This window comes from Pseudophryne corroboree, chromosome 10 (assembly GCF_028390025.1).
Source record: "Pseudophryne corroboree isolate aPseCor3 chromosome 10, aPseCor3.hap2, whole genome shotgun sequence".
Lineage (NCBI taxonomy): Eukaryota > Metazoa > Chordata > Amphibia > Anura > Myobatrachidae > Pseudophryne > Pseudophryne corroboree.
Window position 1 is genome coordinate 24,515,393 of NC_086453.1, and position 22,708 is coordinate 24,538,100.

Sequence of the window (22,708 nt, forward strand, 5' to 3'; positions counted from 1 at the left end):
AGAGAGTTAGATTTGAGTGGGGTGTGTTCAGTCTGCAATCTAATTTGCAGTGTAAAAATAAAGCAGCCAGTATTTACCCTGCACAGAAATAAAATAACCCACCCAAATCTAACTCTCTCTGCACATGTTATATCTGCCCCCCCTGCAGTGCACATGGTTTTGCCCAACTGCTAAAAAATTCCCTGCTGCGATCAACTTGGATTTACCCTCAATATCTACTAATCTGCTTAATCAGTGTGGATCAGTTTGGAAACCATTCTTGGACTGAGCGGCTGTCTCATTTAATAAGCAGCATGCATACGGATACACTGAAACAATATCGGAATTATCTGGGCCAGAGCAAGGCTCTATGACCCACCCCCGATGCAGTGACATCATGACTAGGGGGTGGGGCCACCAGCGATAGAAAGTAGAGCATTTTCCGGAGGAGCATCCCTGGCATGCTCTGGGTAGCGTTTCAGGCTGTAGGGTGCATGTCTGAGTGTCCCATTGACACTCCAGGTCACTCTGCAATAGTACTGCATGCTGCAGGATGCCAGATGCAGGTGCAATGATACAGCAAGAGTGCCACCTCCAGGCCCCGTGCCCTGGGTGACAGAACTGCTCACAACTCCTTCTTATGGACCAGTATCTCATTGCTGGGACCTTCAAAAACCAGTAGCATCGAGAGTTATGTCCTTACAGGTCTTTTTTTCACATAGGAACTAGAGATGAGCGCCTGAAATTTTTCGGGTTTTGTGTTTTGGTTTTGGGTTCGGTTCCGCGGCCGTGTTTTGGGTTCGAACGCGTTTTGGCAAAACCTCACCGAATTTTTTTTGTCGGATTCGGGTGTGTTTTGGATTCGGGTGTTTTTTTCAAAAAACACTAAAAAACAGCTTAAATCATAGAATTTGGGGGTCATTTTGATCCCAAAGTATTATTAACCTCAAAAACCATAATTTACACTCATTTTCAGTCTATTCTGAATACCTCACACCTCACAATATTATTTTTAGTCCTAAAATTTGCACCGAGGTCGCTGTGTGAGTAAGATAAGCGACCCTAGTGGCCGACACAAACACCGGGCCCATCTAGGAGTGGCACTGCAGTGTCACGCAGGATGTCCCTTCCAAAAAACCCTCCCCAAACAGCACATGACGCAAAGAAAAAAAGAGGCGCAATGAGGTAGCTGTGTGAGTAAGATTAGCGACCCTAGTGGCCGACACAAACACCGGGCCCATCTAGGAGTGGCACTGCAGTGTCACGCAGGATGGCCCTTCCAAAAAACCCTCCCCAAACAGCACATGACGCAAAGAAAAAAAGAGGCGCAATGAGGTAGCTGTGTGAGTAAGATTAGCGACCCTAGTGGCCGACACAAACACCGGGCCCATCTAGGAGTGGCACTGCAGTGTCACGCAGGATGTCCCTTCCAAAAAACCCTCCCCAAACAGCACATGACGCAAAGAAAAAAAGAGGCGCAATGAGGTAGCTGTGTGAGTAAGATTAGCGACCCTAGTGGCCGACACAAACACCGGGCCCATCTAGGAGTGGCACTGCAGTGTCACGCAGGATGTCCCTTCCAAAAAACCCTCCCCAAACAGCACATGACGCAAAGAAAAAAAGAGGCGCAATGAGGTAGCTGACTGTGTGAGTAAGATTAGCGACCCTAGTGGCCGACACAAACACCGGGCCCATTTAGGAGTGGCACTGCAGTGTCACGCAGGATGTCCCTTCCAAAAAACCCTCCCCAATCAGCACATGATGCAAAGAAAAAGGTTAGGTGGTATACAATTATGGACGGACTGCCTGCCGAGTGCAGACACAGAGGTAGCCACAGCCGTGAACTACCGTACTGTACTGTGTCTGCTGCTAATATAGACTGGTTGATAAAGAGATGTCGTAGTAGTATGTATGTATAAAGAAGAAAAAAAAACCACGGTTAGGTGGTATACAATTATGGACGGACTGCCTGCCGAGTGCAGACACAGAGGTAGCCACAGCCGTGAACTACCGTACTGTGTCTGCTGCGACTGGATGATAAATGATATAAAAAATATATATATATCACTACTGCAGCAGGACAGGTATATATTATATATTATATAATGACGGACCTGCTGGACACTGTCTGTCAGCAGAATGAGTTTTATTTTTATAGAATAAAAAAAACAACAACACACAAGTGAAGTCACACGACGAGTGTTTAACTTTTTCAGGCAATCACAATATAAGTATACTACTAACTATACTGGTGGTCAGTGTGGTCAGGTCACTGGTCAGTCACACTGGCAGTGGCACTCCTGCAGCAAAAGTGTGCACTGTTTAATTTTAATATAATATTATGTACTCCTGGCTCCTGCTATAACCTATAACTGGCACTGCAGTGCTCCCCAGTCTCCCCCACAATTATAAGCTGTGTGAGCTGAGCAGTCAGACAGATATATAATATATATAGATGATGCAGCACACTGGGCTGAGCCTGAGCAGTGCACACAGATATGGTATGTGACTGAGTCACTGTGTGTATCGCTTTTTTCAGGCAGAGAACGGATATATTAAATAAACTGCACTGTCTGGTGGTCACTCACTATATAATATTATGTACTCCTGGCTCCTGCTATAACCTATAACTGGCACTGCAGTGCTCCCCAGTCTCCCCCACAATTATAAGCTGTGTGAGCTGAGCAGTCAGACAGATATATAATATATATAGATGATGCAGCACACTGGGCTGAGCCTGAGCAGTGCACACAGATATGGTATGTGACTGAGTCACTGTGTGTATCGCTTTTTTCAGGCAGAGAACGGATATATTAAATAAACTGCACTGTCTGGTGGTCACTCACTAGTAAACTCTCTGCACTCTCTACACTTCTACAGTACTCCTCCTAGTCCTAAGCTCCAGTAAATCTCTCTCTCTTATAATCTAAATGGAGAGGACGCCAGCCACGTCCTCTCACTATCAATCTCAATGCACGTGTGAAAATGGCGGCGGCGCGCGGCTCCTTATATAGAATCCGAGTCTCGCGAGAATCCGACAGCGTCATGATGACGTTCGGGCGCGCTCGGGTTAACCGAGCAAGGCGGGAGGATCCGAGTCTGCTCGGACCCGTGAAAAAAACCATGAAGTTCGGGCGGGTTCGGATTCAGAGAAACCGAACCCGCTCATCTCTAATAGGAACACTCATTGCCAAGCTAACTACCCCATGGCAGCAGACCTATTTCACTGCATAATACATGTGACACAGGGGGGAAGATGTATCAAGCCTTGGAGAGAGTTATAGTGGAGAATCAGTTTCTGTCATTTATCTAGCACAGTCTATGAAATGTATCTGTATCTAAAGGTGGGTACGCACTGGTAGATATATCTGCCGATCAATTGATCTGCAAATATATCTATGGACGGATCGAGCAGTGTGTTCAGCATACACATTGCTCGATCCGTCGGGAACTGACCAGTTCACCTGTCAATCACCGCCGGCCGCCGCACCATGTGTACAGGCGGTCGGCCGACCGCCCCGTACACACACAGCGACGCGCCAATATATTGGTAGATATATTGGCCGTCGGCTGTGCTGCGCGACCGACGCGATATGTCTGTGAACGACGGAGTTCACAGACGTATCGGTCGTACACACTGGCCGACGGTCCCGCGATATATCGGCCGTTCAGGAGAACGGACGATATATCGACCAGTGTGTACGGGCCTTAAGGCTTGATACGGGATGTAGTTGCAATAACGACGGATGGGAGCATGGCGGGTTGAAATACCGATGTCAGAAACCTGAACAGCGGCATAATGCCGGCATCAAATTCTCGATGGAGCTCATTATCCTGGCGTCAAAATACCAACGCCTGGAGTCCCGAACATTCTTTTAGCGGGACACGCTCTCTTCCTGCCGCGGAGGGTGGGAGGTTTGGTTTAGGCATTAGAAGGGGATTAGGATTAGGGTATAGGGAAAGGAAGGGAGTGGTTAGGTACTGGGGAGGGGAAGGTTAGGGTTAGGCACCAAGTGAGGAGGGATAGGGTTAGGCACCCACAAGGGAGGGTTAGGATAGGGGGCAGGGGAGGATTAAGGAAGGGTGCAGGTGAGAGTTAGGGTAAGGGGCAGGGAGGCTTAAGGTAGGGGGCAGGGGAGAGTTATGGTAGGGGGCAGGGGAGGGTTAGGGTAGGTGGCAGGGGCGGGTTAGGGTAGGGGGCAGGGAGGGTTAAGGTAGGGTGCAGGTGAGAGATTGAGTAGGGGGCAGCCGAGGATTGAGGAAGGGGGCAGGTGAGAGTTAGGGTAAGGGGCAGGGGAGGATTAGGGTAGGGGCAGGGGAGGGTTAAGGTAGGGGCAGGTGAGAGTTAGGGTAGGGGGCAGGGGAGGGTTAGGGTAGGGGGCAGGAGAGGGTAAGGGTAGGGGGCAGGGAGGGTTAAGGTAGGGGGAAGGTGAGAAGATAGGGTAGGGGGCAGGGGAGGGTTAAGTTAGGGGGCAGGTGAGAGTTAGGGTAGGGGGCAGGGGAGGGTTAAGGTAGGGGGCAGGTGAGAGTTAGGGTAGGGGGCAGGGGAGGGTTAAGGTAGGGGGCAGGTGAGAGTTAGGGTAGGGGGCAGGTGAGGGTTTAGGTAGGGGGCAGGTGAGAGTTAGGGTAGGGGGCAGGGAGTGTTAAGGTAGGGGGCAGGTGAGGGTTTAGGTAGGGGGCAGGTGAGAGTTAGGGTAGGGGCATGGGAGGGTTAGGGTAGGGAGCATGGGAGGGTTAGGGTAGGGGGCAGGGGAGGGTTAAGGTAGGGGGCAGGTGAGAGTTAGGGTAGGGGGCAGGGGAGGGTTAGGATAGGGGGCAGGGGAGGTTTAGGATAGGGGGCAGGGGAGGGTTAGGATAGGGGGCAGGGGAGGGTTAGGGTACTTTCTGGGGGGCTGTTGATGTTCTGATGGTCAGGATGCCGCTGTTGGAATGATAAATGTCGGCACCCTGTCCATCGGTATATCGTACCAAATCCCTTGATGCAGTATGCTGGCAAAAAAAAAAGAAAAGATGTTTGTTTTCTGGTAATGTTTTCATGAATAAAAAGGATACTTGGAAACAGGAACCTAAGTGTCGGTGAGGTCACTGTGAGAGTGATCACATGATTCCAGGAGTTTGCAGTTATTCAAGTAACCTCATCCGCTACACATAATATACACTTCCTTTGGTTTAAAACCCCCCCCAAAAATGAGCAACTTTAGTAACTTCCTCTGACCTGTGTCCTTCTAGAAGAGAGAGTCCGCAATGATTCATACAGTAATGTAAAATAATATATTCGAACACGATTGTAAAGATTCTGCATATGGAGATCGGCATATTACGCATAATTACAATAGAATGGATCTAACTAACTCAATTATCTCTGATTTAAATACTGAGGGGCTCCCGTACAATTGGACATACATATGTGACATATGCATAATATACTATGTTCTGTGCTATGTGCACCAAACAATGCATATTACATCTGTTCATATCTTACACTCAGTGGCGCACCCGGGGGTGGGGGGGGGGTGGGGGGTTCCGAGCACCCAGAAACCCCCCTCCACTAAATATATATATATATATATATATATATATATATATATCAAACCAAACAAATACTCTCCTTCTGCGCTATTTTATAGGTATTAGATAGAGTAAGATTAGAAAGTTTCTTAAGAAAGGCAGCCTGTTTCCCTGAGTTCCTTGTTAGACTGAACTAGGTATAGAAATGTGGAAAAAGAGGGGAAATTGGCGCCCAGGGATTAGTGTAACCCGTAGAATGTACAGAACCCTATGGGTTTCACAAATATTACTGATTTTAAAACAAAAGCATGAACTGTTCCTTCATAAAAGTTTATTAAAATTTACAAAAACAAAATTACATGTCCATCATGTTACATAGACATTATGATGTAATTTCTCTTATAATGATCCATCAATGAAGTTGTGGAGGAATGTAGACCATTTTAAACAATATCTTAAATCCTTCCTCATAGGATATTCAGAGATCACATCAAGTAAAAAACCCTATATATATATATTTTTTTTTTTAGCTGCATGAGTATTATTAATGGCTGTCTAGTATCCTCTGCAGCCTGCTGTCTTCCTGGTGGCACTTGTAAGTGCAATAAAAGTTTACTTTATTTTAATTATAGTACATATATATCCATGTGCATACATATATACACATGTATATACATACATACATACATATAAACACACACACACACACACACACACGATCACATGATATATATATATATATATATATATATGTGTGTGTATATATATATATGTGTACTGTATGTGTGTGTACATATATATATATATATCTGTGTGTATGCATGTTTAATATGCTATGTATGTGTATATGTATGTGTGTGTGTATGTGTATATATATATGTATATATATATATATATATATATACACACACACACACACACACACAGACACACTAGTTTTACGGACCCAGTATATACTGGGTCACCTCAGTCCCCACCCCCGTCATTGGCTCCTCCCAGTTCTGGAACCCCCCCCCCCATGCAAATCCTGCGTTTGCCACTGACACTTGCAGCACCGTATTACAGGAGAGATGTAAGGGATGAGTGAGGAGCGGCGGGGGCACAGCCTGAGTACAGTATAAGCGGGTTCCCATAGTTATGCTGAGGGTGACCGGGACAGATAGTAATGGATCTCCATCTGGTAACTCAGACTTTCCAAGCCCTTCATGAAATTCTTCCCAGTGTTTTGCTTTACCCACTTTGGGGTAAAACTTACTTACTGTCGCTTTTGAGGCAATTTTCCATTGGTTCTGCAATACGACTTTTTAATAAAAGGTACAACTGATGGAAAGCTGACCAAATTATAGACTCACCGGGAGAATGTAGTGGAAGTGGGCCATGTTTAGGTTTGGCAAGTGCATTATCTGGGCCCCTTGATTTTTATATATATATATATATATATAGTAGATACTGCACTGTAGAAAATACACCATAGTCCTGTTCAGTATAATATAACATAAATTGTGTATAATGCATAATTCAATTGCACAGTTTACAACCTGATTCTTAAAGGAAGGGGTAGGCCTTCAAGCAGTGAGGCCCACCGGGGGTTATCCCTGTGGACCAGGTGGACCCTGCATAGACAAGTATACAAACTGTGAAGTGAAAGGAAATGGTGAGGGGAATTGGCGCTGAGAAAATGTTAGGAATCAATACTTATCCTAAAGATCGTGATGGATCGGATCTGTGGATGCTTTTCTTATTCTTCTTAGGTTTTCCTTATTCTAATGTTCTTCCGATGGGTTCATCAGCATGGAAAAACATAAAAATAACTGGTGGTTAACCACTGATGTGTGGAAATATTCGGAAGAAGCTTTTTCAAGAGATGGGATCTATTTTCTCCATAGACAATATGTATAATGGTGGATATACCTCCACTTACACAGAGCAAATGTGATGACAAGCCTATCAAGGTATCTTTTTAGGTGGGGACCTTATTTCCCATATTAGGATCACAGTCCTGATGATGTGTATGTCGGAGTAGCGGAATGAATTCCTTATTGTGCGTACCTTACTTACACTAATATAGTGTGCTATCCTCTCATCAAGGTATCTTTATAAAACATGGATTCGTACCAGTACTCACGGATGTTATCGTAGTGCTATGCTCATCAAGGTTTCTTTGTCTTCCTTCAATACGAATAGGAACTCTTGTGACGGTATAATTTTTTTTTAATATATTTATAAATTAAAATATAAACATGAATATGACAATAAAAAATTGGCTGCAGGTGGCAACCACCCGTGAAGGGGATTGGCTGGACCAACTTTATTCAGACGTGAGGGACCGGTATCCTAACTGACTGAATAGTAAAAGAACAAAAGTGGTCCTACCTTTCCCCCAGCGCGGGTGGGGCAGTGTCCAGCAGGCAATAGTCCTGATTTAGTCATGCTAAGCATTATTTTAATTAATAGGTTGCAGAACAGGGAAAGGGTTAAGAGGGGGGGGGGAGGGTTGTGCAGACTGTGTGCACCCCCTCCGCTCTGCATTGCAGTAGATTCTGGCATTGTGCAGGGATCTAGGAATGTGGCACCCGCCATATTCTCGGTCATTTGTTCATACACAAATCACAGGGAAAATGGCCTCTGCACAATTTTCTGGGTGATTTCTGCAGCTGCTGCAGCACTAACATAGGACTCCAGGGAGGTAACATGGGTGCAGGATGTGCAAGGACATCTTAACGTTTAGACACAGTGGGCAGCTGCCCAGGGCCCCATGATTATAGGTGCCTTCGAACAGGGGTGGCCTGGGCCGGGGGGCATCTTGCCCCTGGGCTGGTATCTCCAGAGCTTCTTGGGAGGCAGGTAGAGAACGCTGCCCAGCCACACAATCAGAGCACCCGGGCAGCGTTCTCTTCCTGCCACCCAGCCTGCAGTGAGACAGTGAATGACTGTTATCATGCTGATTGGTGGATGGCTGAAGTTATCCACCAATCAAAGTACTAACAGCCTTCCACCATATGGAAGCAGTGCATGACTTGAATTTTTTCCGTGAATGGGTGTGTAGGGGCCCCAGTGCACTGGTTAGCTCAGGGCCTACAATGTACTTAAATGGGTGTGGGTTCCCCTGGACCCAGGGGCCCATGCTTGCGGCATACACTGCAACCATTATAGATACGCCAATTCTAGCAACTGACAGGCGTGCTTGAGTTCTAAACCACATTCTACTGGACAAAGCACTTATAACAACGTTCTCATATGTAAGCGTATCCTTTGGTTTTTTTTTTTATGCAAAACTAAAAATACGTTAATATTGGGCAGGGGCTTGATGGATTTCTGCACCGCAATAGTTTAAAAACAAAAGATATAATTGAAAACTTGCAAAATAAACTTTCCTCTGCATGTTGAAACGTTGTGTGAGTATCACATTTGGTGTTCCTTTACAAAATACATTGTTGTGTTTACATTTTTATACAGAACCAATAAATAAATAAACAATGTAATGATTAGTATGCTGAAATATAAACTTAATGTCAGCAAATAACTGGACGTTATCATTTCCTTATAGGAAGTGAGGCTTGGGATGGGTGCTTAAGGGTTGTACATGTGGATCCCCTCTGCTCCTTATTCTTCCCCCTTCAATTTAAATTTAAGCAAGGGAAAAGGGGAAGAAGAAGGGAACTGTTGCACTGGAATAATAATATCTATCCCATGTAAGTATGTAGTTCAATACCCCTAAACTAAATACCGTAACAATCAATAATACGGAAAGTGGGGGTGCTACCACAGATCAGTTAAGAGTACCTATAGTGGAAAATAGGGGGGAAAAAGAAAGAAAATAAGATTTTAAACCTACCGGTAAATCTTTTTCTCCTAGTCCGTAGAGGATGCTGGGGACTCCGTAAGGACCATGGGGATAGACGGGCTCCGCAGGAGACATGGGCACTAAGAAAGAACTTTAGGTATGGGTGTGCACTGGCTCATCCCTCTATGCCCCTCCTCCAGACCTCAGTTAGAGAAACTGTGCCCAGAGGAGACGGATAGTACGAGGAAAGGATTTTAGATAATCTAAGGGCAAGATTCATACCAGCCCACACCAATCACACCGTATAACTTGGGATATACGAACCAGTTAACAGTATGAAACAACACAGCATCAGTCCGACTCGAGACTGAGGAAAACTGTAACATAACCGTTATGTAAGCAAAACTATATACAAGTCTTGCAGAAGTAGTCCGCACTTGGGACGGGCGCCCAGCATCCTCTACGGACTAGGAGAAAAAGATTTACCGGTAGGGTTAAAATCTTATTTTCTCTTACGTCCTAGAGGATGCTGGGGACTCCGTAAGGACCATGGGGATTATACCAAAGCTCCCAAACGGGCGGGAGAGTGCGGATGACTCTGCAGCACCGATTGAGCAAACATGAGGTCCTCCTCAGCCAGGGTATCAAACTTGTAGAATTTTGTAAAAGTGTTTGAACCCGACCAAGTAGCAGCTCGGCACAGCTGTAATGCCGAGACCCCTCGGGCAGCCGCCCAAGAAGAGCCCACTTTCCTGGTGGAATGGGCCTTTATTGATTTTGGTAACGGCAATCCAGCCGTAGAATGAGCCTGCTGAATCATTTTACAGATCCAGTGAGCAATAGTCTGCTTGGAAGCAGGAGCGCCAATCTTGTTGGCTGCATACAGGACAAACAGTGCTTCTGTTTTCCTGACCCTAGCCATTCTGGCCATGTAAACTTTCAAAGCCCTGACCACATCAAGGGACTCGGAATCTCGCGTAGCCACAGGCACCACAATAGGTTGGTTCATTTGAAAAGACGAAACCACCTTTGGCAAGAATTGAGGACGGGTCCGCAATTCCGCTCTATCCATATGGAAAACTAAATAGGGGCTTTTGTGAGACAAAGCCGCCAACTCCGACACTCGCCTAGCCGAAGCCAAGGCTAACAACATGACCACTTTTCAAGTGATATATTTTAACTTCACCGTTTTAAGTGGTTCAAACCAGTGTGACTTAAGGAAACTCAACACCTCGTTCAGGTCCCAAGGTGCCACAGGAGGTACAAAAGGAGGCTGAATATGCAGCACTCCCTTCAAAAAAGTCTGTACTTCTGGGAGAGAAGCCAATTCCTTATGAAAGAAAATGGTTAGGGCCGAAATCTGAACCTTAATGGAGCCTAATTTTAGGCCCAAATTCACTCCAGTTTGTAGGAAGTAAAGGAAACGGCCCAGATGGAATTCTTCCGTAGGAGCATTCCTGGACTCACACCAAGAAACATACTTCCGCCATATACGGTGATAATGTTTAGCTGTCACGTCCTTCCTAGCCTTTATCAGAGTAGGAATGACCTCCTCCGGAATGCCCTTTTCCGCTAGGATCCGGCGTTCAACCGCCATGCCGTCAAACGCAGCCGCGGTAAGTCTTGGAACAGACAGGGCCCCTGTTGTAACAGGTGCTGTCTTAGAGGAAGAGGCCACGGAACTTCTGTGAGCATTTCCTGCAGATCCAGATACCAGGCCCTTTGTGGCCAATCTGGAACAATGAGAATTGTCTGTACTCCTCAATGAGAATTGTCTGTATCACTTTTGTACTCCTGTCAAAGACCTTGGCTCATTGCCCAGAAATGGTATTATGAAGACATCCAAGTCCTGTCTTTTTTCTTTATTAGTATACAAATGTACACATAGCCATATGTGGGTTTCCCTATTATATTTGGGAGTCCATTGGCTATTACACGTGGTCCGGTCGTTGTATATAACCAGTTAAAAATTATATGTAGTCATCTGGGCAATGAGATACCTTGTCTATGATACTTAGAATAAACTATCCTTGCATATACATCTAGCTCGTAGTAGGTGGTCTACATTCAGTAATGAATAATCACAAAAATCTCTACCTATTTAAATTTCTATAGATCGCTCCACTGAATAGACTGTCCTTGCATATAAATCTGGCTCATATTGGGCGGTCTGAGTTCAGTGATAAATAATCACAGTAGTCTCTACCTATTTAAATTTCTATAGATCGCTCCATTGATATATATCAATACACTGCTATGGTCTCCATTAATACAATAAGCACTTATGGTGTAATATGCACATTTCAATTAGACATGAGAGACAGGTACGTAGGATGCTCAGGTCCATCTTTTTCCCCCCTTCAATTTAAATAAATAAAAATTATCACAAAAAAGTCAGACGAGGCAACCACTGAATAAGAAACCCTACTGTAAACTAACACTATGGGGTATATGCAATTGCGGTCGAATTCCCGAAATTGTCGAAAAAACTGGACTTTTTCGCCAAAAAAAAATAAAAATCGACAATGCAATTCAGTACTTTCCGTCAAAAAAAGGGACTTTCAAAATTCGACTTTTTGAAATTTGACTTTTGACAAATTCGACTTTTCTGCAATGATACAAATGCTGCAATTCGACAAAAGTATATTCAATTGAAGTTTGGAAATTCGACAACAGTGCTTTTAGACAGTAAATTCGTCATTTTCAATCCGCCACACTTTGGTGGGTGAAACTAATAAAAAAAATTTAAAACATGTTTTTTTGGGTGTTTTTTTTATTGATAATTAGTGATGTGCACCGGAAATTTTTCGGGTTTTGTGTTTTGGTTTTGGGTTCGGTTCCGCGGCCGTGTTTTGGGTTCGGACGCGTTTTGGCAAAACCTCACCGAAATTTTTTTGTCGGATTCGGGTTTGTTTTGGATTCGGGTGTTTTTTTTTTAAAACCCCTAAAAAACAGCTTAAATCATAGAATTTGGGGGTCATTTTGATCCCATAGTATTATTAACCTCAATAACCATAATTTCCACTCATTTTCAGTCTATTCTGAACACCTCACACCTCACAATATTATTTTTAGTCCTAAAATTTGCACCAAGCTCGCTGGATGGCTAAGCTAAGCGACACAAGTGGCCGACACAAACACCTGGCCCATCTAGAAGTGGCACTGCAGTGTCAGGCAGGATGGCACTTCAAAAAAATTGTCCCCAAACAGCACATGATGCAAAGAAAAAAAGAGGTGCAATGAGGTAGCTGTGTGACTAAACTCAGCGACCCAAGTGGCCGACACAAACACCTGGCCCATCTAGGAGTGGCACTGCAGTGTCAGACAGGATGGCACTTCAAAAAAATTGTCCCCAAACAGCACATGATGCAACGAAAAATGAAAGAAAAAAGAGGTGCAAGATGGAATTGTCCTTGGGCCCTCCCACCCACCCTTATGTTGTATAAACAGGACATGCACACTTTAACGAACCCATCATTTCAGCGACAGGGTCTGCCACACGACTGTGACTGAAATGACTGGTTGGTTTGGGCCCCCACCAAAAAAGAAGCAATCAATCTCTCCTTGCACAAACTGGCTCTACGGAGGCAAGATGTCCACCTCATCATCATCGTCCGATTCATCACCCCTTTCACTGTGTACATCCCCCTCCTCACAGATTATTAATTCGTCCCCACTGGAATCCACCATCTCAGGTCCCCGTGTACTTTCTGGAGGCAATTGCTACTGGTGAATGTCTCCACGGAGGAATTGATTATAATTAATTTTAATGAACATCATCTTCTCCACATTTTCTGGAAGTAACCTCATACGCCGATTGCTGACAAGGTGAGCGGCTGCACTAAACACTCTTTCGGAGTACACACTGGAGGGAGGGCAACTTAGGTAGAATAAAGCCAGTTTCTGCAAGGGCCTCCAAATTGCCTCTTTTTCCTGCCAGTATACGTACGGACTGTCTGACGTGCCTACTTGGATGCGGTCACTCGTATAATCCTCCACCATTCTTTCAATGGTGAGAGAATAATATGCAGTGACAGTAGACGACATGTCAGTAATCGTTGGCAGGTCCCTCAGTCCGGACCAGATGTCAGCACTCGCTCCAGACTGCCCTGCATCACCGCCAGTGGGTGGGCTCGGAATTCTTAGCCTTTTCCTCGCACCCCCAGTTGCGGGAGAATGTGAAGGAGGAGCTGTTGACGGGTCACGTTCCGCTTGACTTGACAATTTTCTTACCAGCAGGTCTTTGAACACCTGCAGACTTGAGTCTGCTGGAAAGAGAGATACAACGTAGGTTTTAAATCTAGGATCGAGCACGGTGGCCAAAATTTAGTGCTCTGATTTCAACAGATTGACCACCCGTGAATCCTGGTTAAGCGAATTAAGGGCTCCATCCACAAGTCCTACATGCCTAGCGGAATCGCTCTGTTTTAGCTCCTCCTTCAATGTCTCCAGCTTTTTCTGCAAAAGCCTGATGAGGGGAATGACCTGACTCAGGCTGGCAGTGTCTGAACTGACTTCACGTGTGGCAAGTTCAAAGGGTTGCAGAACCTTGCACAACGTTGAAATCATTCTCCACTGCGCTTGAGACAGGTGCATTCCACCTCCTTTGCCTATATCGTGGCCAGATGTATAGGCTTGAATGGCCTTTTGCTGCTCCTCCATCCTCTGAAGCATATAGAGGGTTGAATTCCACCTCGTTACCACCTCTTGCTTCAGATGATGGCAGGGCAGGTTCAGGTATTTTTGGTGGTGCTCCAGTCTTCTGTACGCGGTGCCTGAACGCCGAAAGTGGCCCGCAATTCTTCCGGCCACCGACAGCATCTCTTGCACGCCCCTGTCGTTTTTTAAATAATTCTGCACCACCAAATTCAAGGTATGTGCAAAACATGGGACGTGCTGGAATTTGCCCAGATGTAATGCACGCACAATATTGCTGGCGTTGTCCGATGTCACAAATCCCCAGGAGAGTCCAATTGGGGTAAGCCATTCTGCGATGATCTTCCTCAGTTGCCGTAAGAGGTTTTTAGCTGTGTGCGTATTCTGGAAAGCGGTGATACAAAGCGTAGCCTGCCTAGGAACGAGTTGGCATTTGCGAGATGCTGCTACTGGTGCCGCCGCTGCTGTTCTTGCAGGGGGAGGCAATACATCTACCCAGTGGGCTGTCACAGTCATATAGTCCTGAGTCTGCCCTGCTCCACTTGTCCACATGTCCGTGGTTAAGTGGACATTGGGTACAACTGCATTTTTTAGGACACTGGTGAGTCTTTTTCTGAGGTCTGTGTACATTTTCGGTATCGCCTGCCTAGAGAAATGGAACCTAGATGGTATTTGGTACCGGGGACACAGTACCTCAATCAAGTCTATAGTTGGCTCTGAATTAACGATGGATACCGGAACCACGTTTCTCACTGCCCAGGCTGCCAAGGCCTCAGTTATCCGCTTTGCAGCAGGATGACTGCTGTGATATTTCATCTTCCTCGCAAAGGACTGTTGGACAGTCAATTGCTTACTGGAAGTAGTACAAGTGGTCTTCCGACTTCCCCTCTGTGATGACGATCGACTTCCAGCAGCAACAACAGCAGCGCCAGCAGCAGTAGGCGTTACACTCAAGGATGCATCGGAGGAATCCCAGGCAGGAGAGGACTCGTCACACTTGCCAGTGACATGGCCTGCAGGACTATTGGCTTTCCTGGGTAAGGAGGAAATTGACACTGAGGGAGTTGGTGGTGTGGTTTGCAGGAGCTTGGTTACAAGAGGAAGGGATTTACTGGTCAGTGGACTGCTTCCGCTGTCGCCCAAAGTTTTTGAACTTGTCACTGACTTATGATGAATGCGCTGCAGGTGACGTATAAGGGAGGATGTTCCGAGGTGGTTAACGTCCTTACCCCTACTTATTACAGCTTGACAAAGGCAACACACGGCTTGACACCTGTTGTCCGCATTTGTGTTGAAATAATTCCACACCGAAGAGCTGTTTTTTTTTGTATTTTGACCAGGCATGTCAATGGCCATATTCCTCCCACGGACAACAGGCATCTCCCCGGGTGCCTGACTTAAACAAACCACCTCACCATCAGAATCCTCCTTGTCAATTTCCTCCCCAGCGCCAGCAACACCCATATCCTCATCCTGGTGTACTTCAACACTGACATCTTCAATTTGACTATCAGGAACTGGACTGCGGGTGCTCCTTCCAGCACTTGCAGGGAGCGTACAAATGGTGGAAGGCGCAAGCTCTTCCCGTCCAGTGTTGGGAAGGTCAGGCATCGCAACCGACACAATTGGACTCTCCTTGGGGATTTGTGATTTCGAAGAACGCACAGTTCTTTGCTGTGCTTTTGCCAGCTTAAGTCTTTTCTTTTTTCTAGCGAGAGGATGAGTGCTTCCATGCTCATGTGAAGCTGAACCACTAGCCATGAACATAGGCCAGGGCCTCAGCCGTTCCTTGCCACTCCGTGTCGTAAATGGCATATTGGCAAGTTTACGCTTCTCCTCAGACGCTTATAATTTTGATTTTTGGGTCATTTTACTGATCTTTTGTGTTTTGGATTTTACATGCTCTGTACTATGACATTGGGCATCGGCCTTGGCAGACGACGTTGATGGCATTTCATCGTCTCGGCCATGACTAGTGGCAGCAGCTTCAGCACGAGGTGGAAGTGGATCTTGATCTTTCCCTATTTTTTTAACCTCCACATTTTTGTTCTCCATATTTTAATGTGCACAACTAAAAGGCACCACAGGTATACAATGTAGATGGATGGATAGTATACTTATGGACGACGAGTGACGACACAGAGGTAGGTACAGCAGTGGCCTACCGTACTGCTATATACAGTATAATGGACCTGGTGGACACTGTCAGCAGACTGCTAAACTAGTACTACTAGTATAAAAAAAAAAAAGCCACCACAGGTATACAATGTAGATGGATGGTAGTAAACTTATGGACGACGAGTGACGACACAGAGGTAGGTACAGCAGTGGCCTACCGTACTGCTATATACAGTATAATGGACCTGGTGGACACTGTCAGCAGACTGCTAAACTAGTACTACTAGTATAAAGAAAAAAAGCCACCACAGGTATACAATGTAGATGGATGGATAGTATACTTATGGACGACGAGTGACGACACAGAGGTAGGTACAGCAGTGGCCTACCGTACTGCTATATACAGTATAATGGACCTGGTGGACACTGTCAGCAGACTGCTAAACTAGTACTACTAGTATAAAGAAAAAAAGCCACCACAGGTATACAATGTAGATGGATGGATAGTATACTTATTATTATTAATGGATGACGAGTGACTGACGACACAGAGGTAGGTACAGCAGTGGCCTACCGTACTGCTATATACAGTATAATGGACCTGGTGGACACTGTCAGCAGACTGCTAAACTAGTATAAAAAAAAGCCACCACAGGAGTGTTTTTCAGGCAGACAAACGTATACTGGTGGTCACTGTCAGCAAAACTGTGCACTGTACTCCTGCTATAGCTGCTCCCCAGTCCCCACAATTAAGCAGTGTGAGCACTCAGCACAGATATATCATGCAGCACACTGAGCACAGATATGGTATGGAGCGTTTTTTTCAGGCAGAGAACGGATAAAAAAAAACTGGTGGTCACTATCAGCAAAACTCTGCACTCTACTCCGAGTCCTAACAGCTGCTCCCCAATCCTCCCCACAATTAGTAATAAAACAAGCAATCAACTGTCTCTTCTACAATTATAAACGGAGAGGACGCCAGCCACGTCCTCTCCCTATCAATCTCAATGCACGTGTGAAAATGGCGGTGACTCGCGGCTGCTTATATAGAATCCGAATCTCGCGAGAATCCGACAGCGGGATGATGACGTTCGGGCGCGCTCGGGTTAACCGAGCCATACGGGAGAATCCGAGTATGGCTCGGACCCGTGTAAAAAGGGTGACGTTCGGGGGGGTTCGGTTTCTCGGAAACCGAACCCGCTCATCACTATTGGTAATAGCATATCTATTTATATTAGAAGGGATTAGGTACTTGGTTTGTCTTTTTTGGAGGCACAAGTATTATTTATACATTTTTAAAAATATATATATTTTTTTTTTATTTTATTTTTTAGATGGAATGGTAAAATCCCGGAAAAAATTGCGTGGGGTCCCCCCTCCTAAGCATAAGCAGCCTCGGGCTCTTCGAGCCGGTCCTGGTTCTAACAATCCGGGGGGGAAATTGACAGGGGATCCCCCGTATTTTTAAAACCAGCACCGGGCTCTACGCCTGGTGCTGGTGCAAAAAATACGGGTGACAAAAAGAGTAGGGGTCCCCCGTATTTTATACACCAGCATCGGGCTCCACTAGCTGGACAGATAATGCCACAGCCGGGGGTTACTTTTATACAGTGCCCTGCGGCCGTGGCATTTAATATCCAACTAGTCACCCCTGGCCGGGGTACCCTGGGGGAGTGGGGACCCCTTCAATCAAGGGGTTCCCCCCCAGCCACCCAAGGGCCAGGGTTGAAGCCCGAGGCTGTCCCCCCCCATCCAAGGGCTGCGGATGGGGGGCTGATAGCCTTGAGAAAATGACAAGAATATTGGTTTTTTCCAGTAGTACTACAAGTCCCAGCAAGCCTCCCCCACAAGCTGGTACTTGGAGAACCACAAGTACCAGCATGCAGGATAAAAACGGGCCCGCTGGTACCTGTAGTTCTACTGGAAAAAAATACCCAAATAAAAACTGGAGACACACCGTGACAGTAAAACTTTATTTCACACATGTCGACACACACATACTTACCTATGTTGACCCGCCGACTGGCACGTCTCGTCTCCGACGATCCGGGGTACCTGTGAAAAAAATTAGACTCACCTGATCCAGTGTCCGGGAGATAATCCACGTACTTGACAAAAAAAATAAAACGACAAACCCGGACCAGCGGACTGAAAGGGGTCCCATGTTTACACATGGGACCCCTTTCCCCGAATGCAGAGACCCGTCTGTGTGACTGCTGTCACTGAAAGGTCTCTTAAGCCAATCAGCGAGCGCAACGTCCTTGCACTCTGCTGATTGGCTGCGCGTCTGAGCTGTCAGACAGCGCATCGCAAAGCCTCTCCATTATATTCAATGGTGGGAACTTTGCGGCTAGCGGTGAGGTCACCCGCAGTCAGCGGCTGACCGCGGGTAACCCCACCGCTGACGGCAAAGTTCCCACCATTGAAAGTAATGGAGGGAGCTGTGCGATGCGCTGTCTGAGCTCAGACGCGCACAGCCAATCAGGTGAGCGCCACGAAGTAGCGCTTCCTGATTGGCTGAAGGGACCTCAGTGACAGGAGTCACGTGGGGTCCCGGCACATTCGGGGAAAGGGGTCCCATGTGTAAACATGGGACCCCTTTCAGTCCGCTGGTCCGGGTTTGTCGTTTTATTTTTTTGCCAAGTACGAGGATTTATCTCTGGACACTGGATCAGGTGAGTATAATTTTTTTCACAGGTACCCCGGATCATCGGAGACGAGATGTGCCAGTCGGCGTGTCAACATAGGTAAGTATGTGTGTGTCGGCAGGTGTGCTATAAAGTTTTACTCTCAAGGTGTGCGTGTCCTGTTTTTATTTGGGTATTTTTTTCCCAGTAGAACTACAGGTAACAGCAGGCCCATTTTTCTCCCGCATGCTGGTACTTGTGGTTCTCCAAGTACCAGCTTGTATAAAAGTGACCCCCGGCTGTGGCATTATCTGTCCAGCTAGTGGAGCCCGATGCTGGTGTATAAAATACGGGGGACCCCTACTCTTTTTGTCCCCCATATTTTTTACACAGCACCAGGTGCAGAGCCCGGTGATGGTTTTAAAAATACGGGGGATCCCCTGTCCATTTTTCCCCCGCATTTTTAGAACCAGGACCAGCTCGAAGAGCCCGAGGCTGGTTATGCTTTGGAGGGGGGACCCCACGCAATTTTTTTCCCCATTTTTCCCCGATTTTTAAAAATCGGAAAAATCCGTAAAATCGGCCGTTTTTCGTTCGCGGGACTGTCGAATCCGTTTTTTATTGAATATGGTCAATTTCGGCTCCCACTTGCCGAAATTGGACGGTCGAATTGTGTCGAATTAAAAAACGGCTGATAATTTGCCGCGATTCGTCGCTAATTGCATATACCCCTATACTCCTAACAAATATACCACGGGTACACACAAATAAACACTGACAAGATGGAAAACTAATAACAGCAGACAAAATATTAGACAAACTTTAAACTTGAGTCTCCCTGTATCAGTGGCCACAATCAGCAGCTGCGATTCCCGGATTCCTCGTTGCGACCTTCAGGGGATCAGGAAATTAATTACCCAATATATTTCTGATGTATGGGGGGCCATAAGATGAGACTACACTGAAAATGACATGACAACTTGCAGAGTTCACCAAATCACTCACCAAACCGCTCTCCAGAATCACCTCTTCTAACAACAACTACATCCGACCACATCACCATACCCTCACGATGGGCTTGGGAGGTATGGTGAGGTTTATGTAAGGGGCTTGTAATGTAGAAAGTGAATGTGGCATTTGTTCCCATAGAGCACAGGTTCTCAAACTCGGTCCTCAGGACCCCACACAGTGCATGTTTTGCAGGTCTCCTCACAGAATCACAAGTTAAATAATTAGCTCCACCTGTGGACCTTTTAAAATGTGTCAGTGAGTAATTAATACACCTGTGCACCTGCTGGGTTACCTGCAAAACGTGCACTGTGTGGGGTCCTGAGGACCGAGTTTGAGAACCCCTGCCCTAGAGAATACCAAAATGAACTGTTTGTCTATTTGTGGTTTATTTTTGGTTGGTTTTGTTGGCAGTTTTCATTGTACATGTCAAAACCGAATACAACACTGACCAAAGCGTCCCTTGGTTTTCAATTGACACTGCAAACTGATGGATAGTAAATACTAATGTTTTCAGACAGAAACATGGCGTCGGCTTCTGTCAATATTGAAACAGAACCAAAACCGCTAGTTAGTAAATTTACCCTTTTAACTCTTGTTTGCTTTACAATAATCATACAAAGGAACAGGTTTCCAGATACATTTTCCTTTCTGTTTTTCTGAAGATAAAATGTCTACTGTACTTGACACAGACAACTGAACTCATTTGTTACTTGGCTGAGTACAGTAAGTGCCTGTCTGTGTGGTTACACTGAGGCACTATATACCTGGACCTGCAATAACCAATCTCCATCTGGAATATCATAGACTTCCAAACATAATGACGCTTTATTTGTCAGCACAAAGAATCAATGTATAAAAAAAACAAAAATAATAATGATTCTTAGAGGATCAGTTTGTCGACTTGTTACAGTCACTGAAAGCAAAATGTTTAAATAATAGAAGTGAACATTAAGAAAGAAAAAAGGATGATGCTGCTGCTTGTATTCCTGTATTTATGCAGATAGTGAATTTGATACAATAAGCTTTTATTTGTAAGTAATACCTTTGTTTGTGTTTATTTCACCTTTTCACCTACAGTCTGTATGAACACTGGGGGAGAAAAAAAAAAAAACTTAAGTTTACAGCGTTGTTCATATGTACATAAGTTTTTGTTTTTAGTTACAATAAACTGTCATTTTGTTTCAGTATAGTGTTTCTCATCGTATATATATAAGGGGATCGGTATGATTGGCTGAGGCTGAGCAGTTTATATACTGCCTACAGTCCTCAATGAATTGTTACTTTGTATTATTCTGCAGATCTACAGTTGTTAGTTTAGTTATATTGTTTCGGTATTTATTTCACCACATTACAGTTCTACAGTAGTATTCAGTAAAGCTGGGGACACATATATTCGATCCGCGGCTAATCTGGTTTAACGCACCTAATCAGCCGAGCGGTATGTTTCCAGTCATGACCAGTGGAGGCTTCTACCTTGGTGGCGGAGGAGGGCTGCCGCTGGCAATTCTGCCAGGTCTCCGACGTCTTGTACCCGCCGCTGCCTAGGTCCCGACACCTGTACTATGCTGGTCATTCTGAGTTGATCGCTCGCTAGCAGTTTTTAGCAGCCGTACAAACGCTATGCCGCCTCCCACTGGGAGTGTATTTTAGCTGAGCAGAAGTGCGAACGAAAGGATCGCAGAGCGGCTACAAAGTTTTTTTTGTGCAGTTTCAGAGTAGCTCAAAACCTACTCAGCGCTTGTGATCACTTCAGACTGTTCAGTTCCTGTTTTGATGTCACAAACACGCCCTGCGTTCGCCCAGCCACGCCTGCATTTTTCCTGCCACGCCTGCGTTTTTCCGAACACTCTCTGAAAACGGTCAGTTGACACCCAGAAACGCCCTCTTCCTGTCAATCACTCTGCGGCCAGCAGTGCGACTGAAAAGCTTCGCTAGACCCTGTGTGAAACGACATCGTTCGTTGTAATAGTACGTTGCGCGTATGCATTGCGCCGCATACGCATGCGCAGAAGTGCAGTTTTTTTGCCTCATTGCTGCACAGCGAACGAATGCAGCTAGTGATCAACTCGGAATGACACCCTATGTACAGCTCACAAGGGCAGGGACCAATCGCATGTGCAGTAGTGGCATCATTACTGCTAATGCGAAAAACCACGGCTTCTGTGGACTGCATCATAAGCAGTCCGTAGAAACTGGCTAGGGCTGACGAGGCATGGAGCTGTCTTCCCACAGGAAGCCAGCTCTCTGCCTATCGCAGCCCAGTCTAGCAGCTCTGGAGGGAGAAAACTCCTCCCAATGGGACTACTTGTAGTGTCTGTGACTGGCAGGTAGAACATCCAATAAGAAGTCACTGCCAGTCCCAGTGAAGCCAGTGCAGTCTCACAGACAGTGAGCTGTGTGACGGATTTTACCTGGGGGGGGGCTGCAGTCCATAGGTAAAAACCGCCACTGGTCATGACCCCCTGTGAGGAGGCAGCAGCAGCAGTGAGGTAAGTGGCTCCTCTATGGGAATCGGGAGGTCGGCTGTGCTGCACATGAGATGTGACCTCCCATTTTGAACATTGCAGTAGTGATATAAACCAGATATGAGTTAGTGCAGCTTCATCAGCGCTGTATACACACCTATACAATCGTCACCAGTTCACCTGATATCAGAATGGGCTGATGATTGTATAGGTATGTACGCAGCTTATCTGTGGCTGTTCAGAAAGAGGGATTGAGGTGATCTGGGTAAATATAATGATGTAGTCTTGCGTGTTGCTCATCTATTCAGTGATTAATGGTCTAATACCCTTTTGCTACACTAATATACAGTATACCATACTTTATATTCCAGCTTCTGCCTAATGGTGATTGTTTGTTACAGGAAAAAGAGAGACTTTATACAACACTACTTTATGTTAGAGAACTCCTTAATGTTTGTCTATAGTTAATACTCACTGGTACTGTGTCTATTAAAGTACTTTTTTTTCTTAACAGATCAGCCTCTGGTGGTCATTCCGAATTGTTCGCTCGCTAGCAGTTT

At 45.7% G+C, this 22,708-nt stretch overlaps 1 long non-coding RNA gene across 1 annotated transcript in view; it reads right to left on the minus strand.

The window, feature by feature from the left end:
* The window catches only part of LOC134966900 (uncharacterized), a 159,051-nt gene that overhangs the window by 56,292 nt on the left and 80,051 nt on the right, over positions 1-22,708 (minus strand). Inside the window, exon 2 of the long non-coding RNA XR_010188727.1 lies at positions 20,726-20,772. This is a non-coding gene — a long non-coding RNA (uncharacterized LOC134966900). The remainder of the gene's footprint in view (positions 1-20,725; positions 20,773-22,708) is intronic.